This window comes from Sapajus apella, unplaced genomic scaffold (genome assembly GCF_009761245.1).
Source record: "Sapajus apella isolate SASKATOON/1434 unplaced genomic scaffold, GSC_monkey_1.0 scaffold113, whole genome shotgun sequence".
Lineage (NCBI taxonomy): Eukaryota > Metazoa > Chordata > Mammalia > Primates > Cebidae > Sapajus > Sapajus apella.
The window spans coordinates 2956322-2969134 of NW_022437053.1; the positions used below are offsets into that span (position 1 = coordinate 2956322).

The window sequence follows — 12813 nt, forward strand, 5'->3', positions numbered from 1 at the left end:
CTCTATTCTTGTAGTTCGGTGTGGAACCAGCAAAGATTTTTATATGAAAGTTATTTTTTCTACCTCAAGAAGTGACAGAATGGAGTGTAATATGAATACGTCTGACGTCAAAACCTCCAAATGCTTGATACTGGTAAGCATTTTATCCTGAGAATCCCAGCATTTCCTCTTAGGGCATCATGACACTGCAGTGACCATGAGAGCCTGGCTGTGCTAGTCAGCCATGGGCTGGTCACTGACTGTGATGCTGGGCTCCATGTGATTGACTAGTGTGGGTCAGTGTCTCCAGATGTAACAGATAGCTGTGTGCTCAGTGTCTGCCGCATGTTTCAGGCTCAAGGTCCCTTTTATAAATGTGCCTGGATCGATGATGACTTAAAAATGGATCTCATTGGAATCTGAACAAAATGAGTGACCAAACCACTTCTGTGCCACTTCTGTGAGCTGAGGTCCAGCACAGGGGCCATGCCAGAGAAACACGTGGAAGTCATTCAGTTTGATCAGCACTGGTGCCAAAATGGCCTGTGGAATCAGAAAATGAATGAGCTCTCATACAGTAGAGGAAATTATTGGACAATTACCTATCAATATGTAGTTGAAAGTAAGATCGAGACTCTTCAAGTGCTTGGCTGGTAGCACTTACACACTACCAGACACTGGGGAGCCAGCACAGGAATTATGGGATTTACAGGAAATAATTGTGTGAACCCACGAGCCATTCAGACATTTGTGTGAGTGCCCAGAAGGTTCTGGTTTGATGATGTGTCACTTGATGGCAAAGAGATATGAGCATTCAAATATATCACAGGTTTTTACTTCTCATTTTCTTTCCTTTTTTTTTTTTTTAATTTGTGATATTCTTCCTTTTTTTTATATATATATATATTTTACTTTAGATTCTGGGGTACATGTGTAGGTCATGCAGGGTTGTTGCATAGGTGCATACATAACCAGATGGTTTGCTGCCTCTATTCCCCCTTTGACTATATGCGGCATTTCTCCCCATATTATCCCTCCCCACCCCCCGTTGTCCCTCCCCTGCCCCCAGTGTGTGATGCTCTTCTCCCTGAGTCCACATGTTCTCATTGTTCAACACCTGCCTATGAATGAGAACATGCGGTGTTTGGTTTTCTGTTCTTGTGTCATTTTGCTGAGAATGATGATTTCCAGATTCATCCAAGCCCCTACAGAGGACACGAACTTGTCGTGTTTTATGGCTGCGTAGTACTCCATGATGTATATGTGCCACATTGTCTTTGTCCAGTCTATCATTGATGGGCATTTGGGTTGGTTCCAGGTCTTTGCTATTGTACACAGGGCTGCAATGAACATACGTGTGCATGTGTCTTTATAGTAGAATGATTTATAGTTCTTTGGGTATATACTCAGTAATGGGATTGCTGGGTCAAATGGAATTTCTATCTCTAGATCCTTGAGAAATTGCCACACTGTATTCCACAATGGTTTAACTAATTTACACTCCTACCAACAGGGTAAGAGTGTTCCTTTCTCTCCTCAGCCTCTCCAGCATCTGTTGTCTTCAGATTTTTTAATGTTCACCATTCTAACTAGCATGAGATGGTATCTCAATGTGGTTTTGATTTGCATTTCTCTAATGACCAGTGATCATGAGCATTTTTTCATGTGTTTGTTGGCCTCATGTATGTCTTCTTTTGCAAAGTGCAAAGTGTCTGTTCATATCCTTCGCTCACTTTTGTATGGGGTTGTTTTTTTCTTGTATATCTGTTTTAGTTCTTTGCAGATTCTGGATATTAGCCCTTTGTCAGATGGGTAGACTGCAAAAATTTTTTCCTATTCTCTTGGTTGCCAGTTCACTCTAATGATGGTTTCATTTGCTGTACAGAAGCTCTGAATTTTAATTAGATCCCATTTGTCTGTGTTGGCTTTTGTTGCCATTTCCTTTGGTGTTTTAGTCATGAAGTCCTTGCCTATGCCTATGTCCTTGATGGTTTTGCCTATGTTTTCTTCTAGTGTTTTTATGGTGTTAGGTTTTATGTTTAAACCTTTAATCCATCTGGAGTTAATTTTAGTGTAAGGTGACAGGAAGGGGTCCAGTTTCTGCTTTCTGCACACTGCTAGCCAGTTTTCCCAACACCATTTATTAAACATGGAGTCCTTTCCCCATTGCTTGTTTTTGTCAGATTTATCAAAGATCAGATGGTTGTAGATGTGTGGTGTTGCTTCTGAGGCCTCTCTTCTGTTCCATTGGTCTATGTCTCTGTTTTGGTACCAGTACCATGCTGTTTTGATTACTGTAGCCTTGTAATATAGTTTGAAGCCCGGCAGTGTGATGCCTCCAACTTTGTTCTTTTTGCTTAGGATTGTCTTGGCTATGCGGAATCTCTTGTGATTCCATATGAAGTTTAAAGTGTTTTTCTCCGGTTCTGTGAAGAAGGTCATTAGTATCTTGATAGGGATAGCGTTGAATCTATACTTTGGGCAGTATGGCCATTTTCACGGTATTCTTTCTTCCTAACCATAAGCATGGAATGTTTTTCCATCTATTTGTGTCCTCTTTTACTTCGTTTAGCAGTGGTTTGTAGTTCTCCTTGAAGAGGTCCTTTACATCCTTTGTTAGTTGTATTCCTAGGTGTTTTATTCTCTTTGTAGCAATTGTGAATGGGAGTTTGCTCTTGATTTGGCACTCTGCTTGTCTGTTATTAGTATATCGGAATGCTTGTGATTTCTACACATTGATTTTGTATCCCAAGACTTTGCTGAAGTCGCTTGTCAGTTTGAGAAGATTTTGGGCTGAGACAATGGGGTCATCTAAATATACAATCATGTCATCTGCAAATACAGACGGTTTGACTTCCTCCTTTCCTAATTGAATACACCTTATTTCTTTTTCTTGCCTAATTTCTCTGGCTAGAACTTCTAATATGATACTGAATGGGAGTGGTGAGAGAGTGCATCCTTATCTAGTGCCTGATTTCAAAGGGAATTCTTCCAGCTTTTGCCTATTCAGTATGATATTGGCTGTCGGTTTGTCATAAGTAGCTTATATCATTTTATGATAGGGTCCGTCAATACCTAGTTTATTGAGAGTTTTTAGCATAAAGGGCTGTTGAATTTTGTCAAAGGTCTTCTCTGCATCTATTGAGATTATCATGTGGTTTTTTCTTTGGTTCTGTTTATGTGATGGATTACATTTATGGACTTGAGTATGTTGAATCAGCCTTTCATCCCTGGGATGAAGCCTTTTTGATGTGCTGTTGCATTCAGTTTGCCAGTATTTTATTGAAGATTTTTGCGTCGATGTTCATCATGGATGTTGGCCTGAAGTTTTCTTTTTTAGTTGAGTCTCTGCCAGGTTTTAGTATCAGGATGATGTTGGTCTCATAAAATAAGTTAGGGAGGATTCCCTCTTTTTGTATTGTTTGATATAGTTTCAGAAGGAATCGTACCAGCTCCTCTTTGTATGTCTGGTAGAATTCAGCTGAGAACCAGTTTGGACCTGGACTTTTTTTGGGTGATAGGCTATTGATTCCTGCCTCAACTTCAGCCCTTGTTGTTGGTCTATTCAGGGTTCCTCCTGGTTTAGTCTTGGTAGAGTACAAGTGTCCAGGAATTTATCCATTTTTTCCTGGTTTACTGGTATATGTGCATAGAGCCGTTTGTAGTAATCTCTGATGGTAATTTGTATTTCCGTGGGATCAGTGATGATATCCCCTTTATCTTTTTTTATTGCATCTATTTGATTTTTCCCTCTTTTCTTTTTTATTATTCTGGCTAGCGGTCTATTTTGTTGGTCTTTTCAAAAAGCCATCTCCTGGATTTACTGATTTTTTTTTTGAAGGGTTTTTTGTGTCTCTGTCTCCTTCAGTTCTGCTCTGATCTTAGTTATTTCTTGTCTTCTGCTAGCTTTTGAGATTTTTTGATCTGCCTCCTATAGCTCTTTCAATTTTGATGATAGGGTGCCAATTTTAGATCTTTCCTTGTTTCTTATGTGGGCATTTATTGCAATAAATTTCCCTCTCGACACTGCTTTAAAGGTGTCCCAGAGATTCTGGTAAGTCGTGTCTTCATTCTAATTAGTTTCAAAGAACATCTTTATTTCTGCCTTCATTTCATTGTTTATCCAGTCAACACTCAGAAGCAAGTTGTTCAGTTTCCAAGTGGTTGTGCAGATTTGAGTGTGTTTCTTAATCCTGAGTTCTAATCTGATTGTGCTGTGGTCTGATAGACTGTTTGTTATGATTTCTGTTCTTTTGCATTTGCTGAGGAGCGATTTGCTTCCAATTATGTGGTCAATTTTTGAGTAAGTGTGATGTGGTGCTGAGAAAAATGTATATTCTGTGGATTTGGGGTGGAGTGTTCTGTAAATGTCTTTTAGGTCTGCTTGGTCCAGCTCTGTATTCAAGTCCTGGATATCCTTGTTAATTTTCTGGCTCGTTGATCTAATATTGACAGTGGAGTGTTGAAGTCTCCCACTATTATTGTGTGGGAGTCTTAATCCCATTTTAGGTCATTAAGAACTTGTTTTATATATCTGTGTGCTCCTGTGTGGGGTGCATATGTATTTAGGATAGTTAGCTCTTCTTGTTGGATTGATCCTTTTACCATTATGTAATGCCCTTCTTTGTCTCTTTTGATCTTTGTTGGTTTGAAGTCCGTTTTATCAGAGACTAGGATTGCAACCCCTGCTTTTTTTTGTTCTCCATTTGCTTGGTAAATCTTCCATTCCTTTATTTTGGGTCTATGTGTGTCTTTGTATGTGAGATGGTTTTCCTGAATATGGCACACCAATGGGTCTTGACGTTTTATCCAGTTTGCCAGTCTGTGTCTTTTGATTGGGGAGTTTAGACCGTTTACATTTGATGTTAATATTGTTATGTGTTAATTTGATCCTGCCATTTTGTTATTGGCTGGTTTTCTTGCCCATTAGTTGAGTCAGTTTCTTCATTGCATTTTTGGTATTTGCCATTTGGTGTGCTTTTGCAGTGGCTGGTACTTGTTCCTTTCTGTGCTTAGTGTTTCTTTCAGGAGCTCTTGTAGGACAGGTCTAGTGATGATAAAATCTCTCAGTAATTGCTTGTCCATAAAGGATTTTATTTCTCCCTCACTTATGAAGCTTAGTTTGGCTGGATATGAGATTCTGGGTTGAAAGTTCTTTTATTTATTTATTTCTTTATTTTTTTTAGGTTCTGGGGTACATGTGCAGGTCATGCAGGGTTGCTGTATAGGTACATACTATATCCAGCATTTCTCCCCATGTTATCCCTCCCCATACTTCCCACCCTCTGCTGTCCCTCCTCTAGCCCCCCCAACAGCCCCCAGTGTGTGATGCTCCTCTCCCTGAGTCCACGTGTTCTCATTGTTCAACACTCACCTATGAGTGAGAACATGCCACGTATGGTTTTCTCTTCTTGCATCAATTTGCCGAGAATGATGGTTTCCAGATTCATCCAAGTCCCTACAAAGGAAATGAACTCATCCTTTTTTTTCTTTAAGCATGTTGAATATTGGCCCCCACTCTCTTCTAGCTTGTAGGGTTTCTGCTGAGAGATCCACTCTGAGTCTGATTGGCTTCCATCTGTGGGTGACCTGACCTTTCTCTCTGGCTGCCCTTAGCATTTTTTCCTTCATTTCAACCCTGGTGAATCTGACAATTAGGTGCCTTGGGGTTGCTCTTCCTGAGGAATATCGTTGTGGAGTTCTCTGTATTTCTTGGATTTGAATGTTGGACTGCCTTGCTAGGCTTGGGAAGTTCTCCTGGATAATATTCTGGAAGGGGTTTTCCGGCTTGGATTCATTCTGCCAATCATATTCAAGTACATCGATCAAGTGTAGATTAGGTCTTTTCACATAATCCCATATTTCTTGAAGGGTTTGTTCATTTCTTTTCACTCTATTTTCTCTTGTATTGCCTTCTCTTTTTATGTCATTGAGTTGATCTTCAATCTCTGATATCTTTTATTCTACTTGATCGATTCGGCTATTAAAACTTGTATTTGCTTCACATAGTTCTTGTGCTGTGTTTTTCAACTCCATCAAGTCATTTATGTTCTTCTCTAAGCTGGTTATTCTAGTTAGCATTTCATCTAACCTTTTTTCAAGGCTTTGGTTTCTTTGCATTGAGTTAGAACATTTTCCTTTAGCTCAGAAAAGTTTGTTATTATCCACCTTCTGAAGCCTATTGCTGTCAATTCGTTACACTCTTTCTCAGTCATGTTGGGTACCCATGTTGTTGAGGAGTTATGATCCCCTGAAGGAGAAGAGGTGCTCTGGTCTTTGATGGTTTCATCTTTTTTGTGCTGTTTTTTTTTTTCCATCTTAATGGATTTACCTGGCTGTGATCTTAGGGAGCTGCTTGATGAGGTTGCTTGTCTGCCTGTCTAGGCACCACTGGGTTTCTAGGGACCCCTTTAGGTTACTAGGTAAGCTTCCTGTGTCTATTTGTTTACACTGGGAGGTTAGGCCCGCCTCTTCTGCTGACCTGGAGGCACTGCTGGGTGGTCAAGAACACCGTCCCATTGCTACTTAGGCTTCCTGTGTTTTTTTATTGAAACATGAAGCCTAGTCCCACCTCTTTAATGGTGGGTTTTGTCACTTCTCATTTTCTTTTAAGTGAAGTAATTACATGGAAATTAAAGAATAAATATCTTATATGAAATCTTGCAGTATATTTTCATTTGATTGCCAACCCAGTCAGTAGGACTGAAACAGTTGTTTCTTTTTTGTTTTTCCATCAACCAAGCAAGCTGTTACATGTCTCAGTGCTAGTTTCAACTACATGTTGGAGCACACATTTTTAGAAGTGATAGGAATGTATTTCAAAGTCTTAGATTTTTACAGGAATTTCATTGGCTATTTTCATATGTCCTCCATGGGTGAATACTGTGTTAATTAATTAAAAGTTGTAATGTGGCCGGGTGTGTTGGTTCATTCCTGTAAAGCCAGTACTTGGGGAGGCCAAGATAGGTGGATCACCTGAGGTCAGGTGTTCGAGACCAGTCTGACCAACATGGAGAGACTCTGTCTCTACTAAAAATTACAAAATTAGCTTGGTGTGGTGGCACATTCCTGTAATCCCAGATATTCAGGAGGCGGAGGCAGGAGAATCGCTCGAACCCAGGAGGTGGAGGTTGGAGTGAGCCGAGATCACACCATTGCACTCCATCCTGGGTAAGAGGAGTGAAACTCCATCTCAAATAAAAAAAGTTGTTTTGAAGCGTATGTGCTGGAGGAACTTTGGGACAAATGTTTTAGAAAACATTATTTCCATACAATTTCAATCAAAGATGTGAGCATAATTGTTCTTTTTATACAGATGGTCCAATGAGTATCTAGTGTGAATTCTTATAACTGCTTAACAAATTAAGTCCGTTAACCAAATTTTGTTTCACAACTTTCCTAATTTTCCCTGTACTCTATAGATTGGATAAGATAGAATTCCATGGAATTTCATTGCCAAACCAGTGAAGTGCTAATTTTGACATTTGTACCAGCTAACACAGCTGTGAGGAAGCACTCCAATGCACATCTAAGGTAACATCCAATTTTCAGTGAATTTATTTTTGTGATGCCTTTTTATTTTTTTAAGTAATTAAGAATTTCGGTTTATAAAGAGTTCGTTAATACTAACAGTTTCAGACATTAATATTCTGATGAGCTAGGCATCAATCTCCTTTTTTAAAAGATTTTATACTTTTCTCTACTTTGAATAATATATGAAACATCCTGTCTTATGCAAGGCTAAAAAATGTCTATATGTACTTCTCAGATTCTCATATACATACTCTTTTCCTACAGAACAACATAGACCAAGAACTGGGTTTCATATGGATTAATTTATCCTTCCCTTTGAGGCAAGACAAGAAGGAAAGTATTGGGAATAATGCTGCCCTCCCATCCTCAAGGGCCAGTGGGAACTCTAATACTGGTAAGCCTTTTGTCCTGAGCATACCAACATATCCGCATGGGGAATTGTACCACTCTGGTGACCATGAGACCCTGGCTGTGCTAATCCACTGTGGGCTGGTCATTGACTGTGATGCTGGTCTCCATGATTGCATAGCATGAGTCAGTGTGTCCCAGAGTGACAAATGTGCTCAGTGTCTGCCACATAACTCAGACTCAAGGTCCCTTTTAAAAATGTGCCTGGATCGATGATGACTATTTAAAAAATGGATTTCATCGGAATCTGAACAAAATGAGTGACCAAATCATTTTTGTGCCACTTCTGTGAGCTGAGGTCCAGCACTGGGACTATGCCAGGCAGACATGCAGAGGGAGTTCACAGGGATTGGGGTACTGGAAAACGAACTGACCCACATATGTTAGAGCAAATGAATTGTTCTCAGGTCTGTAAATATCCAGCTGTTTTTTGACATAGCAACCCTCTTTGTACTTGGTTGGCAGCATTTATAGAAACAGTTTATAGACCCTGGGAACCAGGACATAGTGAGACTCATGGACGTTATTGTGCCTGTCCTTGAGCCATTCACACATTTGTCTGAGCTCGCAGAATTTTCTAGTTGATGATCAGTCTCTTGAGGGTAATGAGAGGGTCAACATCCAAATCCAAAGATATGATGAGATTTTCCTTTTCCTTTTTTTCTGAGACGACGTCTCAGTCTGTTGCCCAGGCTGGAGTGCAGTTCTATGATCTTGGCTCACTGCAACCTTTGCCTCCCAGGTTCAAGAGAGTCTCCCACCTCAGCTTTCCAGGTAGCCTGAGATGCCACCATGCCCGGATAATTTTCATATTTTTAGTAGAGACAGAATTTCACCACGTTGACCAGGGTGGTCTCAACTGTCAACCTCAGGTGATCCACTCGTCTCGTCTTCCCAAAGTGCTGGGATTACAGGCATGAGCCACTGCTCCTGGTCTTACTTTTTATTTTCAGCTAGGTGAAACAATTACATGGAAATTGAAAAAAGGGTATTCTATGTAGAATATTCTAGTGTATTTTAATTTTCTTGCCAATTCAGCCACTAGGATTGTCACACTTGTTTTTTAGATTTTATTTTTTCTTATCAAAAAGCAAACCACTGTTTTGCTGGCTTCAACTGTATGCTGCCTCAAATAAACTTAGATTATATTTCAAATTCTTTTTTACATAGATTTCATTGGCTATATTCATACATCCTCAAAGGTTTCCATTGCGTTTGAAGAGATATCCTCATTGTAATAAATGACTTTGATTAGGCATGCCAGGGAAGCTTTGAGACTAATGTCTCAGATAAAAAGCTTATATTTTATAGTGGTCAAAGATGGAAGAATAATTTTTCTTGTCACTCGTTGGATGGTCGAGTGAATGTCTAGTGTGAATTCTTATATTTGCTTGTAACTAAATATTCCATTTGACAAATTTTGTTATATAACTTCCCTAATTTCTGCTACACTTTGTAGATTGGGTGAGTTACAATTCCATGGAATTTTACCACTGAACCAGTGAAGGGCTGATATTGTCATTTGTACCAGCTAACTAATTTGGAAAGAAACAGAACAACACACTCCTGAGGTAGTATCTGATTTTTAGTAAATTTATTTTTATTATTTTTAAAACTGTCAGTCATTTGGTTTTGTGAATAATAGGTTAATACAGACTATTAGGAATTATTAACCTGATGAGCTGTCTGAAGCATCCGTTTCCTTCATTTTTAAGATGTTTTCTTCTCTGTACTTTGAATAACATTTAAAACATTTCCAAGAGTTACAAATTATAACTACTGCTCCACTAACCTGCTTATTTTGTCACATGTACCAGATTCCTTGTCTGGCAGTGAGAACAATGCACTTCAGAGGTAATATTGCAATTTTTAGCAAGTGTGTTTTCCTGGGTTATTTCTATTATTCTATTTTAGCAATTAAGATTATAATTGGTTTTTCAAACAGTCTGTTAATCCAAACGGTGTGAGCCCTACTAATCTGGTTAGTCATCTGAGGTTTCTGTCTCCTTTGTCTACTAGTATTTTTATACTTCCTCTGCTTTTAATAACATTAGGACACCCTAGTGGAGAAATAATTTAGTATATTTTATATACTTGTGCATAATAAACCTGTTATATTTATACACCATTTGCATGGTTGGCAAATGTACATTTACATTTTTTACTTTTCTATATTTTTTTCTATTTTCAAAGGTGAATGTGGAACAAGAACTAGATTTTATATAAAAGAGTTTATTCCTTCTACTTGAGGTGTGACGTGAAGAAAAGTAATGGAAATCCTTCTGCCCTCCCATTCTCAAGGGCTGGGGGAATTCTAATATTGGTAAGCATTTTGTCCTGAAAGCAACTGACATTCTTCTTACGGCGAGTCGTGACACTCTAATGACAAGGATACCCCTCACTGTGCTAGTCAGTCATGGGTCTGTTCACTGGCGCTGATGCCGGTCTTTGTAATTTAATACTGTGGGTTAGCGAGTGACAGAAAGATGAGTTATATCTCAGGCTCAGGGTCCCTTTTATAAATGTGCCTGGATCGATGATGACTTAAAAAAATGGAAACCTTGGAAATCTGAACAAAATGAGTGACCAAGACACTTCTTTGAGCTGAGGTCCAGCACATACCAGGGAAACACGTGGAACGTATTGTTTGGTCAGCATCCGGTACCAAAAAGGCCTGTGGAATTGGAAAACTAACTCTCTCGCATATGTTAGAGCAAATGAAGTGTACAGAGGCCTGTGTGTCTTTGGGGATTACATGACAATGATTTAAGTGCATGGCTGGCAGCATTCAGACACCTTGTATTCAGGCTCTGGGGCAGTAGCATCAGAGGAGTTTACATTGTGGAAATGGCTGTGCCAGCACTTGAATCATTCACACTATTTTTTAGATGCCACAATATTCTTAGTAAGGATGATCATGTGTAGGTATATTATCTAGTCAATTAGAAAGAAATTATTAGTCTTTGCTTATTATTTACTTTTTCACTAAAAGAAATATATGAAAAATTGAAGAGTAGGTTGTATTCATATCATCTCATTGCATGCTGTAATTTGCTTGCTAACCCACTTTCAAGGATTAGAACAATATTTTTCTTTTTCCTGTCACTCAGGAAGCAATTTTCTAAACGTTAGACGATGGATTTAATTAGATGCTTCATTAAATATTTTAATGTGAAATTATGAAATTTCTAATTCTAGGAATTTAAATAGACATTATTGGCTAACAGCTATATTCCTTCATTGAGTCATTGTGTATTTTAAGAAAGATTTTAATTTTAGTAATACTCAGGGGGCTGATTTTCTATACTAACCCTGTTATAAGCAACAAGCAGATTCTCTAGTTATGTGGGTAGTCAAGTGACTGTGGCTAATTAATTACAAACTGTTGTCAGGAATCATTCATTTGGGAAGCTTTTGTCTCAGAACTCCTGTGATGCTCCCTGTACCTTGACGTGATTTTGGAATTGCATGGAATTCTCACTGCCTTCCCAAAGAAATGCTGATTTGGCATTCTTACCTGTTCCATTCCCTGGGCAGAAGAAAAGGATGCACTCCAAAGGTAACATCTAGGGTTGAATAAATTTACTTTTTATGGCTTCTTTTGTATTTTTTTCTGTAGTTAAGTAGATAATTGGTTTTGTGAAGGATATCTGTTAATAGCATTGTGAGGCATTAATTAGCTGGTAAATCATCCAAGGCTTTCATTATCCTTTGTTTCCTTTTTTTTTTGCTTCCTCCCTTTTCAATAATATCAAAAACATCCTAGTAGAGTTACATTAGTATAATTGATATTAACCATACACAACATTCTCATGGGCTGGTCAGGTCACTAAGCATTTTTTCGCTAAAATACTGCCTTTTTTTAGGGATTATGTAATACTCCATAAGGCACTATCTGTGCTGGGCAACATGGAGCCTGGGTCTGTGTAGGGAGCTGGTTTCCATGACTTAATGGGGTGCATCAGTGTGTCCCAGAGAAGTATACTCCACAGTGCTCATTTTCTTTCATGTTTCTGAGGTAAACAGTGCCCCTTGTTTAGAAGTTTGCATATATCAGTGATAACTGTAATAATTGATCTTGTTGAAAACCTGGGAAAGCAATAAGTTAAATAATACCTTCTCTGAACATGAGGTCCAGCACAGTTTTCTGACCTCAGCAAACTATACGGAAGGAGAGTTCGGTTTGTTCAGCTGTGTGGTCCTAGCAAGGACTATGGTACTGGAAAACTAACCAGCTTACATGTACTAGAGAAGCTGAATTGGACAGTGATCTGTAGATACCCAGTTTGGAGATGAAATTGCAACTCTGAATTCTTGATTGGCTACATAAATATGTTGGTAGTAAACAGACCCTGGGTAGTCAGGACTTGGGATGTGACAGTGCAGGAAATAGCTATACCTACACTTGCATTGGAGCTGCAATAATCTCCTACATGACGACGCTTGATCTCTTGAGGGCAATGAGAGGGTCAGAATCCAAGCTGTGATGCTGGTCTTTGTAATTTAATGCTGTGGGTTGGCGAGTCCCTGGGTGACAGAAAGATGAGTGCTCAGAATCTGCAGTATATCTCAGGCTCAAGGTCCCTTTCATAGAAAGTTTTCACTTTTCATTTCTCTATGAAATGAAACTACTGTATGAAAATTGAAACATAGGCCGGGCGCGGTGGCTCAAGCCTGTAATCCCAGCACTTTGGGAGGCCAAGGCGGGTGGATCACGAGGTCAAGAGATCGAGACCATCCTGGTCAACATGGTGAAACCCCGTCTCTACTAAAAGTACAAAAAATTAGCTGGGCATGGTGGCGCGTGCCTGTAATCCCAGCTACTCAGGAGGCTGAGGCAGGAGAATTGCCTGAACCCAGGAGGCGGAGGTTGCGGTGAGCCGAGATCGCGCC

At 39.3% G+C, this 12813-nt stretch overlaps 1 protein-coding gene, 1 long non-coding RNA gene, 2 other non-coding genes and 1 pseudogene across 14 annotated transcripts in view; all 5 read left to right on the plus strand.

The window, feature by feature from the left end:
* LOC116537724 overlaps positions 1 to 9491 on the plus strand; it is a 74798-nt gene extending 65307 nt beyond the window's left edge. For 8 of the 10 annotated variants that reach the window (XR_004263281.1, XR_004263280.1, XR_004263278.1 and 5 more), the window contains 3 exons: positions 15 to 133; positions 7401 to 7512; positions 7777 to 7845. The gene's annotated coding sequence lies outside the window, so the exon portion shown is untranslated. Of the gene's footprint in view, positions 1 to 14; positions 134 to 187; positions 602 to 7400; positions 7513 to 7776; positions 7907 to 9379 lie in introns of those variants that run through there. The other 2 variants (XR_004263291.1, XR_004263279.1) reach the window with 2 other exon arrangements.
* Positions 362 to 453, plus strand: LOC116537783. The gene has a single exon (XR_004263331.1). It is a non-coding gene; the product is annotated as a small nucleolar RNA SNORD116 (small nucleolar RNA).
* Positions 8127 to 8222, plus strand: LOC116537784. The gene has a single exon (XR_004263332.1). It is a non-coding gene; the product is annotated as a small nucleolar RNA SNORD116 (small nucleolar RNA).
* A 620-nt stretch (positions 9492 to 10111) lies between the features above and the next one.
* Positions 10112 to 12813, plus strand: part of LOC116537733 — a 12550-nt gene continuing 9848 nt past the window's right edge. Inside the window, exons 1-2 of one of the 2 annotated variants that reach the window (XR_004263292.1) lie at positions 10112 to 10243; positions 11313 to 11479. This is a non-coding gene — a long non-coding RNA (uncharacterized LOC116537733). The remainder of the gene's footprint in view (positions 10244 to 11312; positions 11480 to 12813) is intronic. The other variant, XR_004263293.1, reaches the window with a different exon arrangement.
* On the plus strand, positions 10451 to 10533 carry LOC116537782 (annotated as a pseudogene).